Source organism: Trachemys scripta, chromosome 10 (genome assembly GCF_013100865.1).
Source record: "Trachemys scripta elegans isolate TJP31775 chromosome 10, CAS_Tse_1.0, whole genome shotgun sequence".
Taxonomy (NCBI): Eukaryota; Metazoa; Chordata; order Testudines; family Emydidae; genus Trachemys; species Trachemys scripta.
The window spans coordinates 21,064,846-21,078,741 of NC_048307.1; positions in this window are offsets into that span (position 1 = coordinate 21,064,846).

A 13,896-nucleotide genomic window follows, 5' to 3' on the forward strand; every position below is an offset into this window, starting at 1 on the left:
TTCAATTCTCATCAAAAATCAATGGAAAAGTCTCCATTTATTTCAATGGGAGTTGGATCAAGCCTGTGATGGAGGGATGGGCAATGAGGATTTCCCTGTGCCCTGACTCCATACATTTTATAGATCATCATTAAAAGTTAGCCTGTATCCTTGGTTACTACATAGCTATTTCTGGACCACTAATATGATTTACTACGCTAAGCACAGGAAAATAAAATAGTATCCCAGATACCACAGTGTAATAATTGTGGTTCTATGATGATTTTTTTAATGCTGGACGCTGTTCGAGGATGTCAATATGCAGTATAAATATTTATAAGTATAATACATTTCACAGTATGATGAGTAGCATCACCATTTTATGGTGATTTTAAAAGTAATGTTTTAGCAAAGACCATATGTACCTACAGGCTTTGCCATGGGAAGGAGTTGGAGAGAGGGCTCAGGAAACTCCATGAGATTTAGCTAATAAAATGGAGCTTTTAGACAGTAAAAAAAAGTGCTGTGTCATAGCCAAACAGCACACTCATCCCATGGAAAAAAACAACAACAACGACAAAGAGTACTTGTGGCACCTTAGAGACTAACAAATTTATTTGGGCATAAGCTTTCGTGGGCTAAAACCCACTTCATCACCCACTACCTGCTGGTAGTCTGGGAATTAGCTCAATTCCAGCGCTAGTGTCTTGCCTGCCACAGGCCCCCCGTGTCCCTCACAGACCCCAGTGTCCCTTTCCCTTGGGGTTCTACCCACCACAGTACCCTCACGCTCTGGGTCTCCCTTCCCAGGGGAACCCCCTCCCTCTATACCCACCTTGCCTCAGTGGCTACTGCCATTCGTCATCTAGCCCTCTTTCTCTGGAGCAGATTGCAGTCGGTAATAGCCATTCATCACTGGCAAGGGGGTTGGACCAGCTGCTTCTGCCTATCCCTGGGCTGCACCTCTGCAGCCCCAGTACCTCCTTAGGCCTTTACCAAGGCCTCAGCCTGGGGAGTTGCCAGGCTGGAGTTCCCCAGCTCCCTTTGCCCTTCCCCAGCACTGCTCAGCTTCAGGTACCCTTGCTCTTTCAGGCAGCTAGATCCATCTCTCTCTAAAACGAGAGAGAGAGACACTCACTGCCTTCTGGCCCTGCAGCTCTTTTATAGGGCCCAGCCTGGCCCTGATTGGCTGCCTCCCAGCCTCTTCTCATTGGTTCTCAGCCACAGCCCTCTCCAAGGGCTGGCTTTTAACCCTTTCAGGGCCAGAGCAGGGTGACCACCCCGCTACAGGGTCACATAACAGCAAAGGCATTATAATTTATATAGCTAGCTCTCCTGGATAAAATCCTCTGGATGCAATTAAACTGTTTAAAATACAATTTTAAAATACAGAGGTATTCCGTTTTCACTTATTAGACAAGTGAGTAGGAAAACCTTCATGTCATAATCTTGTATTCAAAAGTCCTGTTGAGATAGCAGCATGACCCATTAAGACATGACTTCCTCAGCACAGAAATTACAACCCGAACATAACAATTATAATTTGTTATTGCTATGCATTCCCAGAAGATTAATAAGCATGCAAAAGTATTAAGTAAGGAAAAGGATGGAGCAAGAGTTTGACATATGGGCAAATTCTTCTATGGAAAAGCAGCACAGACTAAGATATTCTTCTATATTTTTAGAGATATATGTGAACTGAACAGTCTTAACATCTTGTGACGGGTCAGGCCCGCCCCGTCTGGAATGCCACTTGATGTGCTGGGCTCCCACTCAGCCCTCTGGCCCCGCCAGCCTGGGTTTCCCTTGCACTGGGTTGGTGTGCCAGGCTCTCAAGCCCCTTTCCAGCACACACCCAGGCCAGACCACACCCACCTGCAGAGACAGACTGCAGTTAGATCTGTGTGAGAGGATTCACCCAGCACTCACATGCACATCTACTGTGGAGAGGTAAACCCTAGATAATATTCTCTCGCACTGTGTAGAAAGATCTGCACAGCGCAAGCTCATAAAAATTCACCCTCTCCCTCAATGTGAAGAGAGAGAGATGCACAGCTTCTTGTCCCCCTCTCCCCCGATATGAACTGTACAGACTGGGTTATATTATAAATAAGAAATAAGTTTATTAACTACATAAGACAGGTTTTGATTGATTATAAGGAATAGCAAACAGAACAAAGCAGATTACTAAGGAAATAAAACAAAACATGTATACTAAGCTTAAGATCTTAAAGAGACTGGTTTCAACAAGTAATTCCTCATCCTAAATGTTATTTTAGGCAAGTTGCAGAGTTTCTGTAGCTTAGAGTTATCTCTTCTTACAGACTGGACCCCTATCTCAGTCTGGACTCACCCCTTTCTTTCTCCTCAGTTTAGTTCCTTTGTCTTTTCAGGTATTTTCAGCTGTCTTTCTTCTTAGGTAGCCAATGGAGAAGAGAAACATGTTTGCCTTACTCCCCAGCCTTAAATAATATTTACATAAGGTGGGAATCTTTTGTTTCCCAGCCCTGACCTCCCTCTTCTATTAGTGGAAAAATACTAGAAGTCGAAGATAGTGTTTAGTAGCAGGTGACAGGACCACCTGACCTAGTAGTGTCACAGCTATGTCCCAGGACTCCTCTAAGGAAGAGAAAGATTAGTATCTTTAAAGTCTTATTGTTTCTTCCTAATGGCCCATCAAAGCTGATGACCTGTTGTCTGGTGGGTGTCTCCCAAATGCGCACACAGTTGAAATTGTTATAGTCAATATTCCTAACTTTAGATACAGAAATTATACATGCATAAAAGTTGGATAATTACATTCAGTAAATCATAACCTTTCCAATGATACCTTACAAGACCCATCTTGCATAAAACGTCTTAGTTATGCCATATTCATATCATAACAATATTTCTATGGAGAATATAAAGTGTAACATCACATCTATGCCATTATACCTACCTTATGACAGACTACTAAATAAATAGGGGAATATTGAGTGATACATTTTGCAAGTGTATATAGTACTTTTTAAAATCAAAGCATTTTACAACTCTTACCTAAACTGCTCTGAATCATGAATAGCCTATCAAACCTAGAATGTTCCCAACTGGAAGCAGTGTGGAATATTTCTTGCTGTGAGGAGCTGTTTGCTTATTTAATAATATGCTCAATTGGTTTCGAACAAGATTGGCTACTTCTGAGTTAGACAATGTATGTCAGGTGTGGCAAATGAAATGTCTCTTTTGAGTGTATTTCAACAGGACTCGTTTATTGAGTTTCTGGCTGTGTAGCGAGAACTGCAACCTATTTATTAGATCCATATTTTTCTTGGCTAATAAAAATCTAGTGATGCCCTTTGTTGTTGGAGATTATTGTGTTTTGTTTTTTCACACCATGATTGACAACACTTTATTAACATTTGAAAATTTTCGCCTAGCTCTACATGTCAATGCCACCTTAAGAGCCTGAGCCAGAGCCCATTCAGGCCAAGAGAAAGAGGCCCATTACTTCATTGGGCTTTAGATCACCCTTCATGTCAGCAAGGTCCATAAAGTGAGTTTTAGGCCTGTGATAAGAAGCTATCTTTTCATGCTGACAGTCTTGCCAACTATCAGCCAGTCACTAGCCTCCCTTTTTGGGGAAGATGGGTCACTTGGCAACGGAAATATTAAGTCTTCTGCCTTGCATGACTTCTTTTAATCAGGTTTTAAAATGAGATGGTAACAGAGACTGGGTTAGCCTCATTGGCAGAAGACACCCATAGGCAAAAAATAATAATAATAATAATAATGTCCTTGCTGATGCTTTTAGTTCCATCAGTGGCTTTTCATAACAATCACCACAGGTTGTTACTGACCACCTGCAGAGTATGGCCTCATTTTTTCCCCTCTTAAATGGCATAATACTAGGAGAAAGGTGAGATGGAAGGTAGCATGCTTACACAGAATAAGATAAGATGTTGCTAGTTTTCATAAAGTGTGTGCATGATGTTAGTTTCTTTTTATTTAAAAAAAATGGGGGGGGGAGAAAGGATTTTGCGGGGGATGTGGGCCACTGTTGGACTTGACAATACAATTACATTGGGTGAAATTCTCCCATGTGCAGCAGGCAAGTGCCACTTATGTTGTGTATGTTGACCCTTGGAACATGAGTAAATTTTATCCGTTTTAAACTTGTTTTAGAAAGAAAAATGTGCAGTTTTAGAAATGATAAATAACATTTATACAAATGCAAGTGAGGTAAATGCATACCAAAAATTCAGAGAAAGAACTATTTTATCCATAATGTTCCATTTCAGACTTTATTTAAATATATTACCACTTATCACACACTGACAATTGGAAAAGAAATAAGCTGGTGATGCATTACTTTCTCAGCAGTAAATTAGAGACTATTATTAAGATAAGTATTTGTAAAGATGTGTTGAAAGATGGTTTATGCCTGAAGGGCGATTTTCTGTGTTTCATATATGAGGATGCCTTTTAATCATTTCGGCTTTTAGTAAAATTAGCTGTTCTTCCCAACATTTTTGCGCCATGTAAGACTTATTCTGATGATGAACTTTTGTAAGGCAGGGAACTGTAATCTCCAGGAACTGATATATTACTTTCAGAACATCAATGTATCCTAGTGGAGTGTTTAAGAAATGTGGATAATTAATAAATAAATAAATAAATAAATAAATAAAAAGGCAAAAAATGATTCCCCACTTTCATCTCATCATACCTCCTCAAACTGTCCAATGCTGTCATATTGTGAATGTGCCCTGACCGAAATCATACTTGACAGGGTATGAATGGCTCTGTTCCAGTTCATTGTTTTATTGGTAGAGAAATCTGGTTTCTCCCTATCCTTGCAGGTTCAATGATTGAAGGTTAATAGATAGTTTAAGTTACCTAATGTATAAGAAGCATGCTGAAATCACACTTGAGAGAGATAATAGGAGGAAAGCAAGACATGGGATTTGATAAGAAAGGATCCATTTAACATACAGCACAATGTTTCATAGATTAATTATAACAAAAGATGCTATTAGAAGGAAAGAGCATCAGAGAGATCATCAAAACCCTCTTCAATAGATTGAGAACCTTTAAAATATACATCAGAGAGAAATCATTAAAACATTTTAAAAGGCAGGCTCTACTGTGCTGCACAAAAGGTAATGTCCCCTTAAGCAATTGTTCTTGGGGACTATAATCTGATCTTGTTCTATTCAAGCAAAATAGCCTATGAGACTAAACTTATATTAAATGGAATTAATATTAATTAATAAGGCATGGTGTTGAACAGCTTTCTGCTTTGAGCTGGAGTACAGGCCCTGACCTATATAACCAAAGCCTTCCCCCAGTCACAATTAGACTGTGAACTTTCACCTAGTAAGACTTAATGAACTTTTGCCGAAACAGTTGGTTTATTTAAGGCTTGCAAACTCTCAGCCAGTTCCCCAATTTCATCACAAACAGAAACTGGTTTGACAGCTGTCATAAGACACATTCAGATTTATTTTAAGAACTAGAATAGATTCATGTGTAGAAGTGGTTGAGTGAATGGTTAGGTGGGCAATTAACTATTTTTAGGGAATTTCTTTAAGTCCACTTGGGATGTTTACATTGTATGATGCAATTTAACATCTTTTTGAGTGGTGCAGACAATTGGTAATTTCCCCCAAGATGATGTCTCATGCTTTTCTTTTATCATCTGCAGATAAAGCTGCAGCCATCTGCCAGAACTTGGTCACTGGGATATGATGGGACCTCATCATCATATCAAGGATGTATTGCAGACCATGATTTACCCATAGCTCCAAAAGGAGGTGTTGCAAGATGCAAGGGAGAATCATCCCACATAAAATCCAAGTACACAGATAGCACTGGGTGCCTTTTCAGGGTTTCCAGCCACTGCAAGAAGATTGACTTTCCAAGACTCTGCAGCTGATAGGTTCAGAGCGAAAGAAACAGACAACACCAGCACCTACTACCAGTCCTTTTTGTACCCGAAGATGACCACTGGCAAGAAGCACTAAGTGCCAGAAGACACCATCTGGTCTATGACTGCAGTATAGCTCCTTATATCATGTGAGTCAGAAAATGGCAAGGAGCTGAAGAATTTCAAACCTTTTTACCTTACTTTCCTTTTCCTCTTTGACCTTACAGGAAACATCCCAAATGCAAATTTACCTGTGTGCAGGTGAAGGCTTGTGTGTCCGAGATCCTGTTAATACCATCAGGGAAAGCACCCAAGAGTATTCCTAACATAACCCTAAAGATCTACCCTTAGAAACTGTTGTACTGTATCTGTTCATGTGTGAGTTCTTTATAGAAACAAAGCTGCTATTGTTTATTCAAAACCTGTTAAAAACTGGCTGGTAGTGCTTATACTTTGTTTAGATTGATGGGGGAATAGAGGTGGGAATACACAAATGGCCACCTTGCTGCTCTGCCTGGTAGACTCAGGGCAGCTCTGCTTGCAGCCCCTCACCTCAATTTCACTTCTTGGATCCCTCAATAAACTCCACACAGGGATTTTCCATTCCAGTCACAACAGCCCTCCTTGAGGTCTGATTTATTAACAAAATTCAAAACTAAACAATAGTCTTTCCTCCAGCCAGGTATAGCCAAAACTCCCCTGGTCTGGCCAGAGTCCTTCCTGCCTTAGCAGGATACTTCCAGCCCTTCCTAGCTGAAGCAATTTCTCTGATCTCAGGCTCTTCCCTAGAGAAGCCTATTGCTCTCTACAGTCTCATTATAGCCTCTTGAGCTTTCCTCTTAGTACAGCCACCTTCTGCTCTTTATATGAAATTGACTGATACCTCTCAGGTGGGGCTCATTTCAGGGTTGGCTTGGTCCCCAGGTTCTCCAGCCCAAGCTCAAGCCATCCTGTTATGGAGGGGCAAGAAAAAACAAAGCACTGCAGTTACAATGAAGCCCCGAGGAGGAAAGCATCAATTTGGCTTCTATACTAAAATACTCAGCTAGAGATTGTTTCATTGTTGTGAGTAAGAGTTCTCTAGTTGTAACTTGTAACTAATTTAAGAAGCTCCCTCCTTGAACATTGGGATTAAAGTAAATTACTTCTGTTAATTTAATGGATTTGACTAAATTAATGATTAACACCAATATTACTGCTAACTTGTTTGACTGACATTACTTTGACCTTAGTTTGAGAACTACATTGTGCACTCCTTAACTGATTTAATGAAATGTGTAGTAGTTTTAGTTTTACTGATGAGTTCCTTTGATTTTACTCTTGCATGTTTACATAAATTTTAGTAAAAACAAACAATAGAGTCATTTTTAAGTATTGGAAACTGAGGTGAATCAGCCAATCCACGCTCTGAACCTAGAGTGCTCTTCCTAAACTAAATCCTCTGGCTCTCAAATTTATCAACAGTGCAGCACGTGGCTTTTACTTGAATAGGTGTCAGAAACAACAAGAAGCCCTCTAAGGGGAAGCTATTTCAGTTTCCTCTTATCCTCAACTCATTCCTTTATTCTGATGCATTTTCCCCCACTATAATCTTATCTCATTTTGCCCTCACAGCAAGCATGACTGCTGAGCATTACTTCCAGCAGGATGAGCAAGCAACCACTATCCAAACTCAATGAGGCTCCAAAATCAGCTAACAAAGCTATTTAATTCCAGTACTCACTGTACACTCAACCCAGTGACCCAAATGCTAAATATTACCCATGGTTTTCACATCTCCAGCTATAATGGAGAGAGAGAATCTTAAGGATAGACCCAAAGCTAGTCTACTTTCATCACAAGATAGCACATACTGCGAAGGGCTCAGCCTTCAGGCTAGCCTTTAAGAAAACATTATATCATTAAACAAAGTCTGAGGAACACACTGAAACTTGTTTTCAATACATTATAACAGGGATAGGCAACCTTTCAGAAGTAGTGTGCCAAGTCTTCATTTATTCACTTTAATTTAAGGTTCGTGTGCCGGTAATACATGTTAACGTTTTTTAGAAGGTCTCTCTCTCTATATGTCTATATTATATAACTAAACTATTGTTGTACGTAAAGTAAACAAGGTTTTCAAAATGTTTAAGAAGCTTCATTTAAAATTAAATTAAAATGCTGATCTTATGCCACCAGCGTGCTTCCAGCCTGGGGTTCTGTTCACCTAGGCCTGCAGCGGGCTGAGTGGGGCCTGTGGCCGGGACGCCGGCTGGCAAGGGGCCAGCAGCCGGGACCCCAGACCTAGGGGGAGTTCAGGGCAGAGGGTGCAGGGCAGAAGGCTGGGTGTTGGGGGGTGTGGAGGTGCAGGGCAGAAGGCTGAGTGTGTGGGGGGTCAGGGCAGAAGGCTGGGGTGCTCGGCTCGTGGGGGTGCTCCAGCCCCCTGCCCTGAGTGGCTCATGGCAGGGGGCTGAGAGCGATATGCCCTGTTCCACCCCCTTCCCCAAGGCCCGTCCCTACCTCTCTCTGCCTCCTCTACGGAGCAGGGAGCACACTGCCACTCTTCCCCCTCTCCCTTGCAAGGGCCATTGCCGGCAGGGAGAGGGAGGGGGAGGAGGAGGGGCCGGAATGCACCACACTGCGGGAAGAAGCGGGGGAGGAGGGAAGCTTGGCTGCCACAGGTAGGCAGGGGGGCTGGGTGGGGCAGGCGGCCGGGACCCCCCCCCCACCGCTCTCCCCTGCGGGGGCAGGAGGCAGAGGCTTGGTCCTGCGGCAGCCAAGCTTCCCTCCTCCCCAGCTTCTTCCCCCAGCGTGGTGCATTCCGGCCCCTCCTCCTCCTCTCACCGGGCAGGCAGCGTGCCACTCAAAATCGGCTCGCGTGCCGTGTTTGGCACACGTGCCGTAGGTTGCTGACCCCTGCATTATAATTTGGTTTGCCATTAACAAAAAACAAACAAAAAAAAGGTATACACACTAGTGGATAAATTAGTCAGGGAACAAGCAACTTTCTCACCTGCTTCTAAATAAAGTTCTTACTCTGCCTAGAGCCCAAACTCAACGCCTCTTCTGAGGGTTGAGTTTATAAGCAAAGAAATTAACAATAAAATAAAGTTCAGCTCCAGCCTTCACCCTGGGGCTTGTTGCTTTCTGAACTGCTCAGTTCCTACTCTAGTTTCTACTTGTCCCTCCCGCCCCCCTTTATTCTATTTAAACTTTTCTATTTGAATTGTTATATAGGTGATTTATGTTATAAAGTATGCTTAGTGAGTAGTATAGTGGGTTAGTGGTGGCCCCTCCCCCCGGGTCAGTGGGAGGCCAATCTGCCTCACTACATCACAGGGTGTTGCTCACAGTTGGGGAATTAGTGGAGTCACTCTCAGCCTGTAGCTGTGGTCCGCAGTCTGGGTAGAGTGATAGGCAGGTAGGGTCTCTAGCCCGTAATCAGGGCAGTGAAGGGTCAGTCAGTGGCTTGGACCTGTACTCAGGGGCGAATGGCAAATAAACATTTAGTAAGCCAAGCCCTTAGTCGGGGTGAGGCAGTACAGAGTCTGGGTCTCGGGCCTCCACTCAGGGCCAAGCATCAAACCAATAGTTCAGAGCCCAAGCCCTTAATCAGGGTGGGGCAGCTAGTCCTCTGGCCTCAGACAGGGTTAGAGTACCCAACCACACAGTCTGTGGTTAGAGTAGAGCACCCAACCACACAGTTTATGCTCGGAGTAGAGCACCCAACCACACAGTCTATGCAGGCTCAGGCAGGATTAGAGCCTAGTGTCCTCACTCAGTGGACTGTAGGCAGATGTAGGCCCTCCAGCCTATGGAAGGGGAGTACAGCCACCCCAGGGTTGAGGTGGCAGGGCACACACAGACCCACCCAACTACACCATGTTCCAGCCCAGGGCCCAAACAGTGGCAGAGGGGTCCGCCACTGGGTCAGCGGGGATCCTCCCGCAACACGCTGACCTAGTCGCAGGCCAGTTCTCAACCAGATGGTTGTCTAGTTCCCCAGAGCTACTTCCTATCTCCCCTCAGGGCATATCTGGGTCTGTAAGGGGTCCTCTGCATCATCTGGGTAAAAGGCCAGTGGCAGTCCCGGTAACTCCTTCTCGGCTTGGTCAGTGTGTGGCTCCAGCAGCGGCAGCCAGTCATCAGCGCCACAGGGGTCCACATTTACTCCCAGTTTGGGAGTGGGCAGAAAGTATCTGACTCCTTCAGCGGCTGCAGCCCAACTGAGCTTGCAGGCCCCCTGTTCCGCCCACTGACTTCCGGAGGGTGGGGTGAGCACAGCCTGGCTCTGTCCACCAGGGCTCTGACAGTGGCCCCTCCACCTCTGGGTCTGTCGGAGACCATTCCACCTCACTACAACTTCATAATCCTTTTGTTGTATTGGTGTATGCTGGTGCCCTGAATGCCTGGGCAGTGGACAGGGAGAAGACAGCTGTATAAATAAAACAACATTATTACAAAAACTACAATGTAAGATGTCTTTTCTACTAAGCACAATTTCAGACTTTAATCAGGCACACTATTTCCTTAATGTACATATGTTCTCTTCCATTACTTTCAACCCACTGCAAGAAAATTCAGATAAAATTGCTTGAGCAATTGCTTAGCAATAATAGAGCCAGTAACACACTTGTAAAGAAATATGCTTTTTATTTATTTTAAACAGAAGTCCATATAGAAAAGGTGCCTTGTTGGCTCGATTCATGAATGTGACATAATGGCTTCATTTAGTGTCCAACACATCATTGTGCCACTACTGATGGGGTCAGATAAAAAACAAACACCAGGGTTACAGGGAAAAGCTAGCTAGCACACAGAAATTCATTCACCGTTTAGTCTCTCTATACAATAAGCATATATACACACACTACACTCCCTTACACAGGCTATTGGAAATTGAAATAAATATATATATTATACACACACACACAAATAAAAACACCTTAGTACCTCATTTGGCACCTCCTATTTTCAGAGTACTGTATAAACATTAACTAGCAATCCTCACAATCCTCACAATATCCCATTATACAGATGAGGATACAGAGGCATGAGGAAGTTAAATGACCTGTTCAATGGCAGCAACTGCTACAGAAATACATGGTGAGTGGAAGACAGACAGACATTATATACCAAAAGCAAAGAGTTTAGAGTAAGGGGAAGAGTCACAAAATAGAAAGAACCACATAAACAATCCTTATGCCTTGTAAATGCATCCTAAATAAATATGCCATATATAACCTTATTTTTTATCATAGCTTCTTATTTTAAGCAAAACCACTGGACTAGGGGGGAAATTGTCAGTTAGACACATGGTTTTAAAACCCGCAATTAAATATCATGAATATGACACATTTCCAGTTGGATAGGAAAGCCATCTTAGTTATACATTAAATAGTAGCTGTGGACCTGGAAAATGGCACCAGATTATCATGCTAATCCAATCTCCTCCTAAAAGCACCCAGTGATCTGTCTATTTTAGGCATGCACTCATTTTAGAGAGAAGAAAACAATATTAGTACCATTAGTTAGGCAACCATATCATGATGCCTTACATAACTTCTGTATGCTGGGTTGTTTTATAGTACATTCTGTATTGTATTTCCATTCAGTATAAAAAAAAAAAAAAAAAAACAGACCATAGAGAAAAAAAGACTAATTTTCCCGGACGGATTTTAAGAACATGATTGTTGCATTGTAGTCTTCATCTGGAAACAATGTGGATATCCAAATATTTTATGATGCCAGTGTTTTTGTAAAGAAACATTGACAATCTGTACTAAAAGTACAGTAGTAGCTGTACATCTTGAATTGAATTTATTAAATGAAAAGTCTCTTAAAAACCCTAAGGCTTGGTCTACACTACCCCCCCCCAATTCGAACTAAGGTACGCAACTTCAGCTACGTGAATAACGTAGCTGAAGTCGAAGTACCTTAGTTCGAACTTACCTTGGTCCACACGCGGCAGGCAGGCTCCCCCGTCGACTCCGCGGTACTCCTCTCGCCGAGCTGGAGTACCGCAGTCGACGGCAAGCACTTCCGGGTTCGACTTATCGCGTCCAGACTAGACGCGATAAGTCGAACCCAGAACTTCGATTTCCAGCCGTCGAACTAGCTGGTAAGTGTAGCCAAGGCCTTAGGTATTCAGAAGAAATACTCCACCAACCAAAACAGGATTAATAAAAATAATTAAAGCCAGAGATAGTTGTGATTCAGAATTTCCCAATAAGTATTTTTATTTTTCAAAACTAAATATTAATTTATTTAAAGAACAGTGACAGACGCAAATCAAAGCTTTGACATGGATGTTGGAAACCCTGACCCACATCCGTCGCTTGTTGAAAAGAATTAAATGTTACCTTAGAAATAACAAAAAAGGTCAGAATGCTGAAGTTCAGTCCTTTCTACTTTTCCAGCATAGGCCGTCCTTAGGATTTATGGGGCCCTACGCAGTATTATTAACCTGGTGCCCCTATGCCCAATGGCAGCCCGGGCTTGCAGCCCAGGGGGCGGGGGGAGGGAAGAGGGACGAGGCAGCAAAGGATACCGAGCCACCCGGCCCGCCTCATAGTGGTGGAGAGTCACAGTTCCCCACAGAGACCCCCGTACCCTCTACCTCAAGCAGAATGCACGGAGCCAATGCATTTGGCTCTGTGAATATGGCCCCTGCCTAATGAGACAGCAGTACGCACTGGGTGTGCAGGAGCCGACCCGCTCTAACCTGCTGTCATGGGCAGTGGGTGAAGCTGCTGCTTGGGGAGGCTAGCTTCCCAGCCCACCTCTTCTGCCTGTGGCCCCTCCCATACAACATCCCTGCTCTGCCCCAGGCCCTGCCCCACTCCACCCAGGCCCCGCCCTCTCCCCATCTCCCTCCCCTTCCAGCCAAATCCCTGAACACAAATGAAGCAAATAACATTTGAAAAAAACTACTCTTCTGCAATTTTGTTCTAAAGATAATGGAGCATGTTTTCCACTCCATGCCAGAAGGTGAAGACTGGACATGCAGAAGGTACCTAATTAAAAGCACTAAACTTGGGAATAAAAATGTCAGTCACAGGTTTTTTGATATACCCTGAAGTTTGTCAGAGATTTATTTGTAAAAACTTTGTAGTAAAGGCAAGTCACCTGTCCTGCAGAATACAACATTAAATATTATGGAATACATGATGCAGCTCTTCTCTGTTTTACATGTTATAAAATCAGCTTAGAAATACTGTTTAAGATTTTAAATGTACTCTTAAGCCTTCATAAAGTAATCATTCCAGTAATCATATTTAACTCATAAATCATAAAGTAATCATATTTAACTCACTGGAACAAAGACATTAGTTTAAATTAATCAGTCTCAGAGGCTTTCTGTGTTCATAACAAAGTTCATTGCTTTTAGAAAAAGGGAACACTAATTTACTTTGTGTGATCACCATAACAATAGATATGTTTATGAAATTTCACCAACTTTAAAAAACACATTTCCAAAGATTTTAGGCATAACAAAGGATTTTACATCTTAGTAAGGTACTGATTTTGTTAGAGGGTTCTCTTAAAACTACTTCATCAAATAGTCAGAAGTAAAGAAAACTGAACAAATGAGTTTCCCTATCTGGCGGGAAAGGGGTGTTGTCCCTTTAAAGGCTCTCTTCAACAGGGAGGTGAAGGGAAAAAGGGATGGACGGAAAGGACAGGAAGACTTTGGAAGCAAGTTTTTTGTACTATAGTAATTAAAATTAAAATGTGTATTTTAGATAAGGGTGGCCTTTGAAGGATTTATTTAAAAAACTATATGTCTGAAGATCCAAGCATTTAAGGCTAACAATGAATACTCAGATTGTGCATCTAAAAATCTATAAAAAGAACAGAAGTACTTGTGGCACCTTAGAGACTAACAGATTTATTAGAGCATAAGCTTTCGTGGACTACAGCCCACTTCTTCGGATATGCATCCGAAGAAGTGGGCTGTAGTCCACGAAAGCTTATGCTCTAATAAATTTGTTAGTCTCTAAGGTGCCACAAGTACTCCTGTTCTTTTT